A 14309-nucleotide genomic window follows, 5' to 3' on the forward strand; every position below is an offset into this window, starting at 1 on the left:
TAGGATTTTGTGTAAAGGGAACTTTAGCCTGAAAATGTCGTTCCACTGCCGTGGTATCTAATCGAGAAGATGACCGATTTAGAAAATTTAAAGTGAACACAGCCATATCTAATTGTTCTTGAGGAGCTGTGGCTACATTCCCCCTTTTTTTGTTTTTGCAACATGTGTTTCAAGTTTTGATGTGTCCGTTCAATTATGGCTTGTCCGGTGGGGGTGTGCGGGATACCTGTAATGTGAGACACACCCCACTGTTGTAGGAATAAGGCCGCTGCTTGAGATACATAGGCAGGTCCATTGTCTGTTTTTATTTGTTTAGGGAGGCCCATAAGTGCAAAGCACCTTGTCCAATGTTTCTTAACATCCTGAGTCCGTTCCCCTGTAGCTGCAGAAGCAACAACATAACCAGAAAAGGTATCCACAGTAACATGAACATACTTTTGCCTGCCAAAAGGTGGATAATGTGTAACATCTGTTTGCCAAATTTCATTAGCCTTCAGTCCCCTGACATTTACACCATCATGATAAGTTGCAGTATTATATAGTTGACAATCGTTACATGCCCGAAAAGTATCACGAGCCTGCGTTTTTGTGAGAGCAAATTCTTTCTGTAAACTGCGAGCATTTTGATGGAAAAAGGAGTGAGATAATTGTGCATGTTGAAATCGTTGAGTAAGGGAGGATGACGTTATGGGCAAAACAGTGTACTTATCAGCTACTGCATTCCCTTCTACCAGAGGTCCTGGCAAGTGAGTGTGAGACCTAATATGAACAATAAAGCAAGGATGCTGTCGTTGCTGAAGCAGAGTTGCAATAGCAAGGAAAAGTTTATACAGCTCTTTATTGCTAATTTCTTTGATAAATGCAGCTTCTAAGCGGTTAATAGCGCCAACAGCATATAGTGAATCTGATACAATATTAACAGGTTCTCTTGCAAACAATGTCAGAGCTAAATGTATTGCAGACAATTAAACAATCTGAGTGGACGCTTCCACAGTAACTGATGTGTGTTGCGATTGTGCCTTTTCTTTCCAGGCTACTACGGCCTTCTTTGTTTTACCTGAGCCGTCTGTAAAAACCGTTTTTGCATTTGGTATAGGGTGAGGCACCATCACTCTCTGTGGCTGTAAACAGAGGGAAGGTAAGGCTTGCAAGATTTTATTCTGTGGCAAAGTAAAATGGATATCATTCAAATAATCAGCCAGAGCAGCCTGAAATTCAAGGCTGTCCCTCATCAGAGTAATGTGCGTTTCCTTATGAAAGGGTAGGTAAATAATGTCAGGGTCTCGACCTGTCAGCTGCTGTATCCTGAACCGTCCTTTCTGAATCACCATAATGACCATCTCCAAAGGAGTCGTAATTGTTTTTGTAAAGGTGTCTGATAAGAAAATCCATTCCAGGGTAACTAATTGCTGTGATTCTGTGAACTGAGCAAATAGCCCATAAGGCTGGAATTTCGTGTGAATCACAAAAAATAGAAGAGGCAAGTGTAAGATTATACGTCCTGCTTGGGAAGCTGTAAGTTTTTGAATTACCAATGCCAATTCCTGTTTTGCTTTGTCAGAAAGGATTCGAGGCGAAGTTAAATCTGAATCCCCCTTCAAGGTGTTAAACAGGGTACTTAACTGTTCAGTAGAAATACCCAGCACAGGACGAATCCAATTAATTGTCCCTAGTAGTTGCTGCAAATCATTTAATGTAGAGATATTGTTTACCAAACGAAGTTGTTGTGGCCGTAAGGTTCTGGTAAACAGTACCCATCCCAAATACTTCCAGGGCGGTTCTGTTTGTATTTTTTCTGGGGAAATATGAAGCCCAAATTGTTGTAAGGAGTCTTTTAGATGATTTACAGTTTTCATCAGTTCTGTCTGTGTCAAAGCTGCAATGAGAATGTCATCCATATAATGGTAAATAAGAGACTGTTTAAAAATACTTCGAGTCGGCTCTATTGCAGCAGAGACCACTAACTGACAAATTGTGGGACTGTTCATCATGCCCTGTGGGAGAACCTTCCTTTCTGCTCATCTTTTTTCTTTACTGTCGGCTTTGGGCAGTTCTTTTTAATATGCCCCATTTGATTACACTCAAAACATTTCATTTCTGCTCGTCCCACAACGAGTTGCTGAGCCAAGGCACTTGCAAGTAAAGTAGCTTTATGCTCTTCAGAACCCACATTCTGACAGGCTTTAACAAATTCTGCTATACTTTTGTAAGAGTTTTTTAGAGGGCCCAAAATTCTTTGACAATCTGCATTTGCATTTTCATAAGCCAATTGTAATAACAGCGTTTCTACTGTATTTTCATCATCAATCTGCCTGCTCAGTGCTGTTTGTAAACGATCAATAAATGTAACATAGGGTTCTTGAGCTCCTTGCCTGACTGCCACAAAAGAGGGCTGGCGTTTCCTTGCCTCCGGAACGCGTTTCAGGCACTTTAAAGCCAGTGCAGAGATCTGTTGTAAACGCTGCCGAGGTAACCGTGCCTGTACCTCTGGTGTCGCATACTGATTAACTCCCAAATATTCTTGCCTATTTTCCAAAGTGTCTGCAGAAACAGCCTCCTGGTACTCTGCCAGCCACACTGAATACTGTGCAGGTGTTAAAATCATCCGTAAAAGTGACTTCCAATCATGTGGAGTCATAGTATAGGATTCCCCAATGACAGTTACTAAATTTGAAGTATAGTTACTGTGCAAACCATAGTCTCTCACCGTGGCCCGTACTTCCTTAATCATGTCATAACTAAGGTAGCGATACTCAGGAGAATGATTTGGACTATAGATTACCGGCATCGCCGTCAGCATGGCAAAATCTCCTTTACGAGCAGCTTCCTCTACAATTTTCTGCCAGCGTTTTGTATTTCGTTACATGAGACTCTGATGCCTTTTCAGCAAAGCCAATAGGTGGCTCGGCAGACGCAGGATACGGAGGAGCTGTTGGTGTTAACTGTGCTCCGTCCGTAACCGCTGCCGCTGCTGCTGCCGGCTGCAAGACCCCCCATGCCGAAGGGACGGCCGCAGCCATTTCTTTTACCGATGTTAATGGTGGGTATAAATTGGACTGTATGTCTGGATCTGTGAAATCAAGATCGTAAGGATCGTCTGATTCTCCGGAGACTGTTTCATATACAGGCTCCTGTTGCTCCTTCACATCCACTAAGGTGTTAATAGGAGTGGATGCCAGACATTGCAAATACTCCTCTGCAGGCTGGAGTGCAGAGACTGCTGTAAAAACAACCCTCCACGTTGCTTCTAAATCCTTTAGAATATCAGACTGCAACGTGTTCCGTTTTTGTATTTCTACTCCCACTTTCACCCAAATCTTTGCATCGTAAGTCCCTGATACAGGGAACCAGGTACAGTTGTCTTTGATCCATACTAATAACTGCACCAATTTCGCTAATTGGACCTTATAGCCCTGTTCGCGTAATATACGCTGTAATACCTCAGTGTAGAGCTTATGCTCTTGGGAACTAGCCTGTCCCATGTTTATTGCGATCGCGGAACTCACTGATTCTGGGGACTCTCCGGTCCTGGGGATTCTCCGATCCTGGGGACTCTCCGGTCCTGGCGCGCGCTAGCCCCTGACAATCCTTCGATCAGAGTCGCCGCCGCTTCTTCGTTAATCTTCAACCTTGTTCGGGCGCCATTTGCGGCGGGCAGCAAGGAAGGCACAGACTCTGAGATCGAGGATGCAAGGGCCTGAAGCCGAAAGGCCTAAGGCTTTTTATTGTTATGCTACTACTCTATTTAACTGCTACAATGCAGGAGCCAGACTAGGCAGTTCAAGATAACATCAACATTCACACGCTAAACACTCATCACCCATCCTGGGAAGAGCCCACAGTGTCCTGGGCTCAAAACACCAACAATCATTCCTGTTTTCAGCTCTGTGTTCAGAACTGACCTTCAACACATGTTTACTTGTTACATGCCTCAAAAAGCCCTGTGAACTGGTCTCGGCTCCTTTATCTTAGAAGCAAGCAAAAACCATTCTCAGTGCAGTGTTCCCAAGCAAATCTTATGCTCCCCAAGTAAAGCACAGCTGTTTGCAGACTGAGGGTCTTCCACAACTTACAGTAACTAGTGGAGTTATAAGGCTGAGAGGGAGCTCTTCAACAACCGACTTGCTGGCAGACCTGTAATCCTTTTGCTGACTATGCTTCATCTCAGAACTGTCTTTGACCCGAGCCTCCAAGAATCCTGTGCCTCTGGTGTTTACGAACTTTCTCATGGTAGTTCAAGCTGCATGTAAGCCAGTGTGACTGAGCTGCTGCCAAATGAAGTGATCCTGTTCCCCAGCCTTGGCTTCCTTCTACCTCCTTTGCATCACAGCTAGTGAAAGTGAGGGTGCAGACTGGGTCAGACCAAGGCAAACTGTTTCTTTTTTCTGTTTGATTGATTAGGCTTGTGCTGAAATTAATTACTTTTCAGTACTAACAGATCAGTTTAAAAATAAACACAAAACTTATAAGCCAGATACACTGACATGTTCTATCTTCTTTATGGAATGTACAGTACATGAACGTTGTTTCTCTTTTAAGAGGATAGATGGAAAGCCATTATTATGATTTTTCTTTTAGATAAGAAATGCTGATGCAGCCTCTAGGAGCCTGCACCTGGTCTGAGCCATGCTTCTGCACCTCTAGACACTGTGTGCTGCTGTGCCCCTGTTAGGTAAAGGGAAAAATCAGATCATCATGGTGATCTGTTTGTACTGAAAGAATATTGATTTCATTATGAAATTCAAATTGTTCATAAAGAGGTATTTGAATGTTCTTATATATAGGTGATTTTAGGGAAATTAATATCTGCAGTGTATTTTCTTGAGTGAAGTTTACAGTGTTTTACATCCTGGAGGACTCCAAAGGTCTCAATAGAGGTGAATGGGTCACAATATATCAGCATTTGTCTCATTTTTTGTTACTCAGAGTAAGCAAAAGTACATGTTTTGTAGCCTTGAACTTTAGATTATGAGCTTGCCTGTCCTCTGCAATGATAAACTCCCATAGGGCACTCAGGTGTTTGCAGGAGCTGGATGCCCATTACAGAATCATAGAATCATGGAATGGTTTGGGTTGGAAGGGACCTTAAAGATCATCTAGTTCCAACCCCCGTGCCACCCACAGGCAGGGGCACCTTCCACTAGACCAGGTTGCTCAAAGCCCCATCCAACCTGGCCTTGAACACTTCCAGAGAGGAGGCACCCACAGCTTCTTTGAGCAACCTGTGCCAGTGTCTCACCACCCTCACAGTAAAGAACACGAACCCTATTTCTAATGCACAATTTTCTGATGTCAGGTTATGATGAGAAATGCTGCCCGCTGATGTGCTATTGATATCAGTGATCGGCCCCCTGATATCGCTGGCAAGTTCCAAATAGTGACTGCTTCTGATTTACCAAGTGCTGAAGCAACATCAGGAGTAAGTATAACACATGAGGATGATATCTTTATTTCAAAAGACCATGAGTTTGGGAAAATCCGTGGTTAGTCCCACCTGTATAAGGGATTTCCATTCTGGGGAAGAGGCTGGAGGAATCTCAGCTGCAAATGCAATGAAATGACAAGTATTATAATCAGGGAAGTGCTGTGAATATAATTCTTCAGGCCTATCTCAACTACTCGATTCCTACTGAACCCAGCCTCAGGTTCTTTCACAATGTTTTGTTAAGTTTAAGCATTTGATCAAGTGGGTTTTGATTCATAGGAAAGCAAACAGGTTTCAGGTTTTTTTCCTTTCTTTCATAAATCCTAAACCAGTTAAACTGCATTCCTGTTAGCCTGGCGTCCTTCGTGAAGAAATAAGTATTACACACAGTATGTATGCAATTTCTGGATAGAAAACAATCATCTGTGGTTCTACTAGCATCCTTTAACTTACAAATCATTAAGGAAGGTGAAGTGTGTTGTGCTGTCCTCACACTGAGACACACCTTGCTAAGATGTCATTTAGACTATGAAAAATAAGTTAAAAACCAACTATTTCACTTTCCCTTCGTGATTTTCAGTGCGACAACCACAGAATTTACTCACACAGATAATGAATATTTTAATTCACTCACAACTGCTAATAGTTTCTTGTGTTCATGGGTGTCTGACTTTGTGCTTTGTTTCCTGACGTCTTTCCACTTCTAGTACATGCTCCTTTTGTGTAGTGAGTGTTTTCATCCTCTACAGTAAAGAACTCCTCCCAATGGACTTGCACATTGTTCTCAGAGATGCTGGATGAGGGGAGGAAAAAGGACGACGAATTAGCTACGAGGAAAATTTTGTAGTTTATTTACAAGGCAGTAATTAAAAAATAAAACGAAATGAACTTAAACCAGAAGCCTCCCTTCACCTTTAAACAAAATTTTACTTCTACTTTGGAATCTGATTTAGGATGGGACCTTATGTTCACATATCCTTCTGAGTGTATACAGTCTGTAGCAGTGCATTTCAAATACTTGCCTTGCCATTTTCTGCCTACCAGTAATTTTTTGGAGCTATTATTTGAGTAGCTTAAATTTGGAAGAAGGATGAATCAGTGGTCAAAAACCACAGCTCATTAATTTTACATAATAGCAAAAGAATAAATAGGTCAGTATTCTGTGCATTATTTTACTAATAGGATAATATAATTGCTGTGTAGTTAGTGTTTATAGGGTACTTTGAAGATGTAATTTGTTGCACAGGACTAATGTTGTGTCCATACACTTCTACATCGAGCTATACTCAGAAAGAAATAATTAACCTTGCGTGAAGTTCTTTGGGGTTTCTGGTGCACAGTGAAAGAAACCAGCGTGGGATTCAGCTGACCAAGTGCCCATGTGTGTCTCTGAGCTACCTGGCTAGACCCCCCACTACAAACAGCAAAGAAATAGCCACATTTGAGGAACAGTTTGTTTTGTATCTGAAGACAGATCATATGAATTGTTTGTGTCTGCTTCTCAACTGCAAAGAAGTTTATGGTGACTGGGCCTGATGTGGGCAATCTACCTTGCAGATAACTAGAGTTAGGTGAGAGAAATCCCTGGACCAAACTAGTTCAGTGTTTTCTGCAGTGATTTGGAAGTAAATATAAAGGCAGCTTAAAATGAGTCAAATGAAAGCCTGGGCTGATTGATTGAAGGGACTGACTCACATTAAATTAAAGAGACTCTATGCCATGTACATATGTACTTGATTCCAAGCATGTTTGACAAAGTGAATGTAAAATGTTGTTACGCTCTTTTTCTTTGTCCTCCAAGTCTGTATTTTTCTTTCTGTCAAAGCCTAGCAGAAGAAGTTCCTAGAGCAAACCCATCCAGGCTTGAAGCTATATCAGCCTGCCCTAGCTTCCTTCCAGAGAATTCTGAGCTGCTCAGCCTCTCGTGCCGGTCAGTAGTACGAGTGGTAGTCCTGAAGCTGAGTCACAGTCTCATGTTGTCTGTAGTAAGGTAAACACATGTCCCAGTCTGGCTTCTCTCAAGAAAATCTTTCCTTTCAGGTTTTTGCTGACCTTATTAATCAGCAAAAAAATGAAAACATCTTTCTCAATGTGGGATTGTGTTGTGTTCCTACAAGGCTTTCTTCAGCTCTTTCCCCCAGAATTGGTCCTCTGGATGGACCAATGCAGGGCTGTGCTTCTGAGGGACTCTCTTCAACCTTTTCCAAATCCCTCCTCTATTTCCCATTTTTTTGCTGACCAGACAAGCAGCTGTCCCTCATTTCCAGCTCCGTTGGAACAGAAACTGGCTAATACCCTTCTCCATGCACAGAGAACATATTACCTGTCTGCAACGACCAAAAGAGGATGAATATAGGGATTGATGACAGCATATGCAGTGCGACGTCTCTAAGTTACGAATCAGATCCTTGTGCGCTGGGAGGAACCACAGCCTGAATCCTCAGAAATTAATGAGTTACATGTAATTTGAACAACTGGGGAGGTTAAACAAGGATACCTGTCTTTATTCCATAACCTTCCCTCCTCTGCTTCCCAAACTCTCAAGGATACTTGGATAGTTTTGATGTAGAGTAGTTCTTCTATTATTATTATTGTTGTTGTTGTTGTTGTTGTTGTTGTTGTTGTTATTCTCTTATTTTCTCTTTCATGAGAGTCTTTTAGTGGCATGGCATGCATGGTCACTACCATCTGTCACACACTGTCCTGTCCAAGGAGAAAACAGTGCAGTTCAATCATATACGTTCCTTGGTTAATCTGTAATGGGTCCAGTGGTATGTGCCTACACTGGAAAATGTTCCTATCTGAGAAAGTAGGAAAGAAAAAAGTGTGCCTTTAGAAGGAAAGGCTTCTAGTTGTCCTTGGTTTTGCAGAAAATGTATTTCTGCTTCTTCAGGTCCTGAGAAAGCTCTCTCTCTTGCATATGTGAACTTGCAGAAAGCTCTGGCATTCCTGAGCTATTGAATTGAGATTTCTTTTTGGATCTACTGACAACCTTTTAGATTTCCTCTGACAAGCTTTGAAACATTTTCAAGACCTAGAAACTGGCTCACAGTGGGAAATAAATTCCTCAGTTCACAGGCTAAGCATCCGCCAACTCTGTATTCACATTTTTCTGCACAGTTTTACTTAATCTTCTACTGACTGACTGATCATCATTGTTGCTCCTTCCACCCTCTACATGGTAAAGTGCCCAACATGCTCAGGGAATGCGGTGGGGCAACTGATATAAAGACTTCTATTGTATGAAGTTGGAAAAATTAGCATCTCTTGCTAGCCAATTCACTGCTGAGAGGTTAATAAGATGGCAAAGGCTTGAAACATCTACTAAGGGGAAAAAATGAACTGGGGATTCATGACTGAAATCTGTTTCCAAAAAGACATTACTTGTATTTGTGGTACTCCTAAGGATTAAACTACGTCTGCAACAATAAGACCAAAGTAATAATTGGCATCTGGCTACTTTTAAAAAGTTATGCGTATTTTGTAAAACACATAAGGAAAGACAAATGCTACAAAAGGAAAGATATATAATGAAATTGCATCATATGAGAAGGTCATGGCTCTGCAGATGCTCCCATGCTGTACTGCATCATACCAACGAGGAGCTATAGCTCCTTTACTGCCCCAACATCTGTAGAGCTGCACTTGATTAGGCACAGGACCTCCAAAGGATTTAAGCATAGGTAGAGCACTGAGGATGTTAAGGGTCTTAGGGATTCAGAACTCAGAAATGCACATGATCACACACACTTCCCAGCCACGGAAAGTTTTGTGTAGTTAGCGACTATGCTTTGGTAGGCTGCTATTGCTGTCTGCAAAACAGGACGATGCAAGTTCTTGGTCCCACTCACCTAATGAAAATCAAGTGAAACTTTTCCTCCCTGTGTTGAAACATCCGCGTGGAGAAACCTTTCCAGGCGAGGGGCGGGCGGGGTGGCAGGGCTGCAGTCGGGTGCACTGCACGCAGCAGGTAGGCAGAGAATTCTTTTACAATTTGCTGTTCTCCCTTACCACACAGGCATAAAAGCAACCCAGATTAAGCTATTGCTTTGATCCTCGTTCTTTCTTACACATGTTGAGTAGGTTACATAGGACTTTAATAAATAAGAGAGAGAGAAAAAAGAAATGCCAATTCATGGCTTTTGTACATGTGCAGATGTATTAAAGCAAGACAGTCTAGAGCAACGCTTTCCAAATAACCGTAAATTAATCCCTCTCTCTGTGACATATTTACTGTTATTTTTATCATCATACATGGTGTCAAACTGCATCTCCTAGTAACCATTTCAGCCAGTGGAACTACAACTAAAAAGTGCTACTTAAGCCTGTATGTGCAACTAAAAGAGATGCCTGTATATTCTTGTGGCTGTGGTCAAGAATGTGGCACTCCATTGCTCTAGGTGCTAAATTTTTTTTTTAAAGTGATTGAGCAGATTAAAGGCAGTGAAAGAAGTGGATCTGCTTAATGCCCGTGTTTGAAATGCTTGAGGAAAATATGTTCTTAATGGGATGTATTGATTCTGTGATCATTTTAATTAGAATTAGTTTTTAAAGTCTTATATTTATCATAGGTATCTGTGCCTTATGTGCATTCTGGACCTGGGGACAGCAGGATGATAATGCTTGCACTGAGTGAGGTGACAATCTTCAGAATACAGAAGATCATAAAGTCCTGGCTCTCCAAGAGCAGGAAGCACAATGAAGTATTCCTGCTATGATGTAGGACCTTAGGCAGGTCTCTGGTGTTCACTGTACATCTACAAGCAGATGTATCCGGAGACTGGCGTGGCTGAACATGCTTGGTGGAGCTTGGTGGAGCTCCAATGCAGAAGGGCAGTATAGAGGAGATGGAAGTGGGGACAGGCTATGGTGGAATAATTGAGAAACATTGCCTGAGTTTGTAGGAGTAGCCTCAGGAGATCCAAAGCTTAAATGCAGTTGAGACTTGCACAGGAAGTGCAACAAGAAGAGCTTCCACTACTGTGTTAGTATAAAAAAGACTGAGCAAGGAAAACGTGAAACCACTGCTGAATGGCAGAGCTGATGTAGTGACGGCAGACACAGATAAAGCTGAGGTATTCTAAGGTTTCTTTGCTGTCTTTACCAATAAACTATCCCATTCCTCTGTGCTTAGGGAAAGGGTTTGAAGAGAACTACCAGCAGTAGATGAGTGTTTACTCAGGGATTACTTGAGAGAGTTTGACCAGAAAACTCCATGGGACCAGGTCAACCACATCCAAGATGCCAAGAAAACTGTTTTGATGTCTCTGCAGGGCCACTCTATCACATTGAAAAGATTATGAAGATCATGGAAGGTTCCTAATGACTGGAAATAGGTAAATGTTTCACCCTTCTTCAAAAAGGCCAAAGACAATCTAGGGAACTATAAACTGATCAGCATCGCTTTGGTCCCCATGGAACTTAAAGGGGAGAGTTCTTTTGGAATACATTTCTGAGCATATGAAGGAGAAGGAGGTGATTTGGAACAATCAGCATTGATCTGTCAAGGGTAAATCATGCCTGACAGCATGATTGTGTTTATGATAAAATGACTGGATTTATGGATGAGGGGAGAGCAGTGGATGTCATTTACCTCAAATTTAGCAAGGCTTTTGACACTGTCTGCAACAACATTCTTGCATCCGAGTTAAGTTGTTGTGGTCTGGGTAGGTAAAAATTGCTTGGGTGGTTGGGCTCAGGAGAGAATGGTTTATGAGTTGTTCTCTACCCAGTGGACAAGTAGAGTGCTACAGGGGTCTAGGTTCTGGGACGGTCCTGTTTAACATCTTTACCAATTACCTCGAGGAGGTGATGAAGTCCACTTTCCTCAGGTTTGCAGATGACACCAAATTGGAGGGAACAGTGGGCAGGGCTGCCATACAGAGGGAACTAGGCAGGCTGGAGTAATGGACCAACAGGAACCTTATGAAACTCAGCAAGGACAAATGCAAAGTTTCCCTCGACTGGGGATGCCAAGCCCCTGCACCAATACAGGTTAGGGCTGGCTGGCTTTACTGAGAAGGCCCTGGGGAGTCCTGGCAGACAGCACGCTGCCCATGTGTCAGGAGTGTGCCCTGGCAGCAAAGGCGGCCAACAGCACAGCCAGGAGCTTGAGGGAAGGGATTATGCTCCTGCTCAGCACCTGTTAGACCACATCTAGACACTGTGTCCTTTTGAGCGCCCCCCAGTACAGGAAAGGCATTGAAAAACTGGAGCCAAGTTCAACTGAGGGCCCCTAAGATGGTTGGAGTCAGAGCCATGTGAGAAGGAGCTACAGGAACTGGATTTGTTCAGCCTGGAGAAGAGGTGGCTTCAGGTGGACCTGATAGCAGCCTGCCAGGACCTATGAGAGGGTCTTCAAGAAGACAAAGCCAGGCTCTTCACAGTGGTAATTGGTGGGAGAACAAGAAACAGTGGGCATAAATTGAAACAAGAAAGGTTCAGCCTGGGAATAATGAAAAGAAAAACATGAGAAAAAATAATACTGGGATTGGGTAAAATGATTTGGGTGTCAAGCTCTAACAGACCATAAGTCCTGAATAGTCAGACACCATATCCTGTGCTCCTGGCTCCATCCACTCCATGTGGAAACCTAAGGTACTTTACCCACCACAGTGAATTTCCATTGGCTAGCAGTGAAAGCTGTGATATAGCCCAAATTCTTAATTACAACAAACATATTTTTTTCTGCAAAACACAGCTATAATACTTGAGTTAGTGCAGGCTCAAGCTTGTGTCCACATGGCATGGTGCAGAGCTGTGTGGACCTACCTGCCAGGTTTCTTGTGCGGGATAGCCTCTTTTATTTGACTTGGCCTGCGAGTTAGGCTTCTTGGCAGAATTGATTAACTGGGACCCAGTGCTGCGGGGATGGGTTGCACGAGTACCTGATCACACTTACACCTGGCTAGCTTGAACATCTGCGCTGTGCTCCTCTCCTGTCCCTGTTCTGTAGTTAGCAAAGGAACGGCCACCCCAGGTCTACTTGTTTCAACTGCTATAGCCTTGCCCAGTGTTACGTGAATACATAGTGCGTAAAAGGGTTGGATTTGTTTATTTTTTTCTGTTTAAGAAAGGATGAAGCTGGTGTGGTAGAAGAGGAGGAGGATGGTGGAACTGGCAGCTCCAGCCTTTCCATTGCAGAAATACAACACAAGTTCCTCACTTGCTTCCCTCAGCCATGCAGCCAGAGACTGTGACAGTCATCCTTTCCCACACAAGGATCATGCTCCAGGATGATCAAAGACCAAAATGGATGTGGGAACCCAGACAGAGCTCCCATGGAAGGAGGCGATGGTGCAGGTTGCGGGCTGCAGGGAATGCTACAGCGTCTCTGTGGTGTCAGGGGGCTGTGTGCGCTGTGAGCAAGTAAATGATCTGCTTGGCCGAGCGGCACAGCTGCAAAGCCAGGTTGAAAGGCTTCAAGCCGAAGTAGAAAGGCTTAGGAGCATTCGGGAGGCTGAAATGGAGATAGACTGGTGGAGCCAGGCTCTGCCTTCCCTGCAACAAAAATGGGAGCACCTGCCGGAGAGCTCCCAGGATCGAGGGACCCCTGTACTCTGCCCCTCTCAGGTGGAAAACGATAACCTAGAGGAGAGGAGTGAGTGGAGGCAAGTCTATGGCCGTGGCAAAAGGCGAGTGCCCTCCTTGCCTACCTTGCCTCCACAGGTGCCTCTGAGCAATAGATATGAAGCCCTAGTGGAATACAGCCGGTCCAACGGGGATGTGGTAGAGAGGCAACCTATATCAGAGGTCCCACCACAGTCACAAAAACCTGACGGGCGTATAGCTACCTCCTCCACAAGGAAGAAGAGAAGAGTTTTAGTGGTTGGAGACTCCTTCCTAAAGGGATCTGAGGGCCCAATATGCAGAGCTGACCCCCATCACAGGGAGGTCTGCAGCCTGCCTGGAGCCCGAATCAGGGATATCACCAGGCAACTCCCCAACCTGGTGAAGGCCACAGACTACTACCCCCTGCTGATCTTCCAGACAGGTGGGGAAGAAGCTGCATCCCATAGTCTGAAGGGGATGAAGAAAGACTACAAGGCCCTAGGACGGTTGGTGAAAGAGTCTGGGGCACAAGTTGTTTTCTCCTCCCTCCTTCCATTTTCAGGTGATGACGTGGGATGGAACAGTAGGATTCTCTCTATTAACGCCTGGCTACGAGACTGGTGCTACAGGCAGGGCTTTGGGTTCTTTGATAATGGCTGGTTTTATAAGACAACAGGCGTGACAGTGATACATGGGAAAGGTTTATGTCGTAGGGGAAAAAGGGTTCTGGGACAGGAATTAGCAGGGCTCATTCGGAGAGCTTTAAACTAGATTCGAAGGGGGATGGGGTAGTAGCTGGGCTTGCACCACTGGGGCAACGCTCTAGTGTTGAGGTAGACCAGGAGGCCTCCCATCCCCCTGGGGTGAAATCGGTGTGCTCAGCTCGCTCCCTGAAATGCCTGTACACCAATGCGCGCAGCATGGGGAATAAACAGGAGGAGTTAGAAATCTGTGTTCGGTCAGGGGGCTATGATTTAGTGGCGATTACAGAGACTTGGTGGGACGCCTCGCATGACTGGAATGTGGTCATGGATGGCTATGTCTTGTTCAGGAAAGACAGGCCGCTAAGGAGAGGTGGTGGAGTTGCTCTTTATGTGAGTGAGCAGCTAGAATGTATTGAGTTCTGTCCAGGGGCGGATCAGGAGCGAGTTGAGAGTTTGTGGATGCGAATTAAGGGGCAGGCTGGCAGGGGTGATACTGTTGTGGGTGTCTATTACAGGCCACCGGATCAGGATGAGGAGGGTGATGAGGCCTTCTACAGGCAGCTGAGAGCAGTCTCTCAATTACAGGGCCTGGTTGTTGTGGGGGATTTCAACTACCCTGATATTTGCTG

The sequence above is a fragment of the Nyctibius grandis genome, chromosome 3 (genome assembly GCF_013368605.1).
Source record: "Nyctibius grandis isolate bNycGra1 chromosome 3, bNycGra1.pri, whole genome shotgun sequence".
Lineage (NCBI taxonomy): Eukaryota > Metazoa > Chordata > Aves > Nyctibiiformes > Nyctibiidae > Nyctibius > Nyctibius grandis.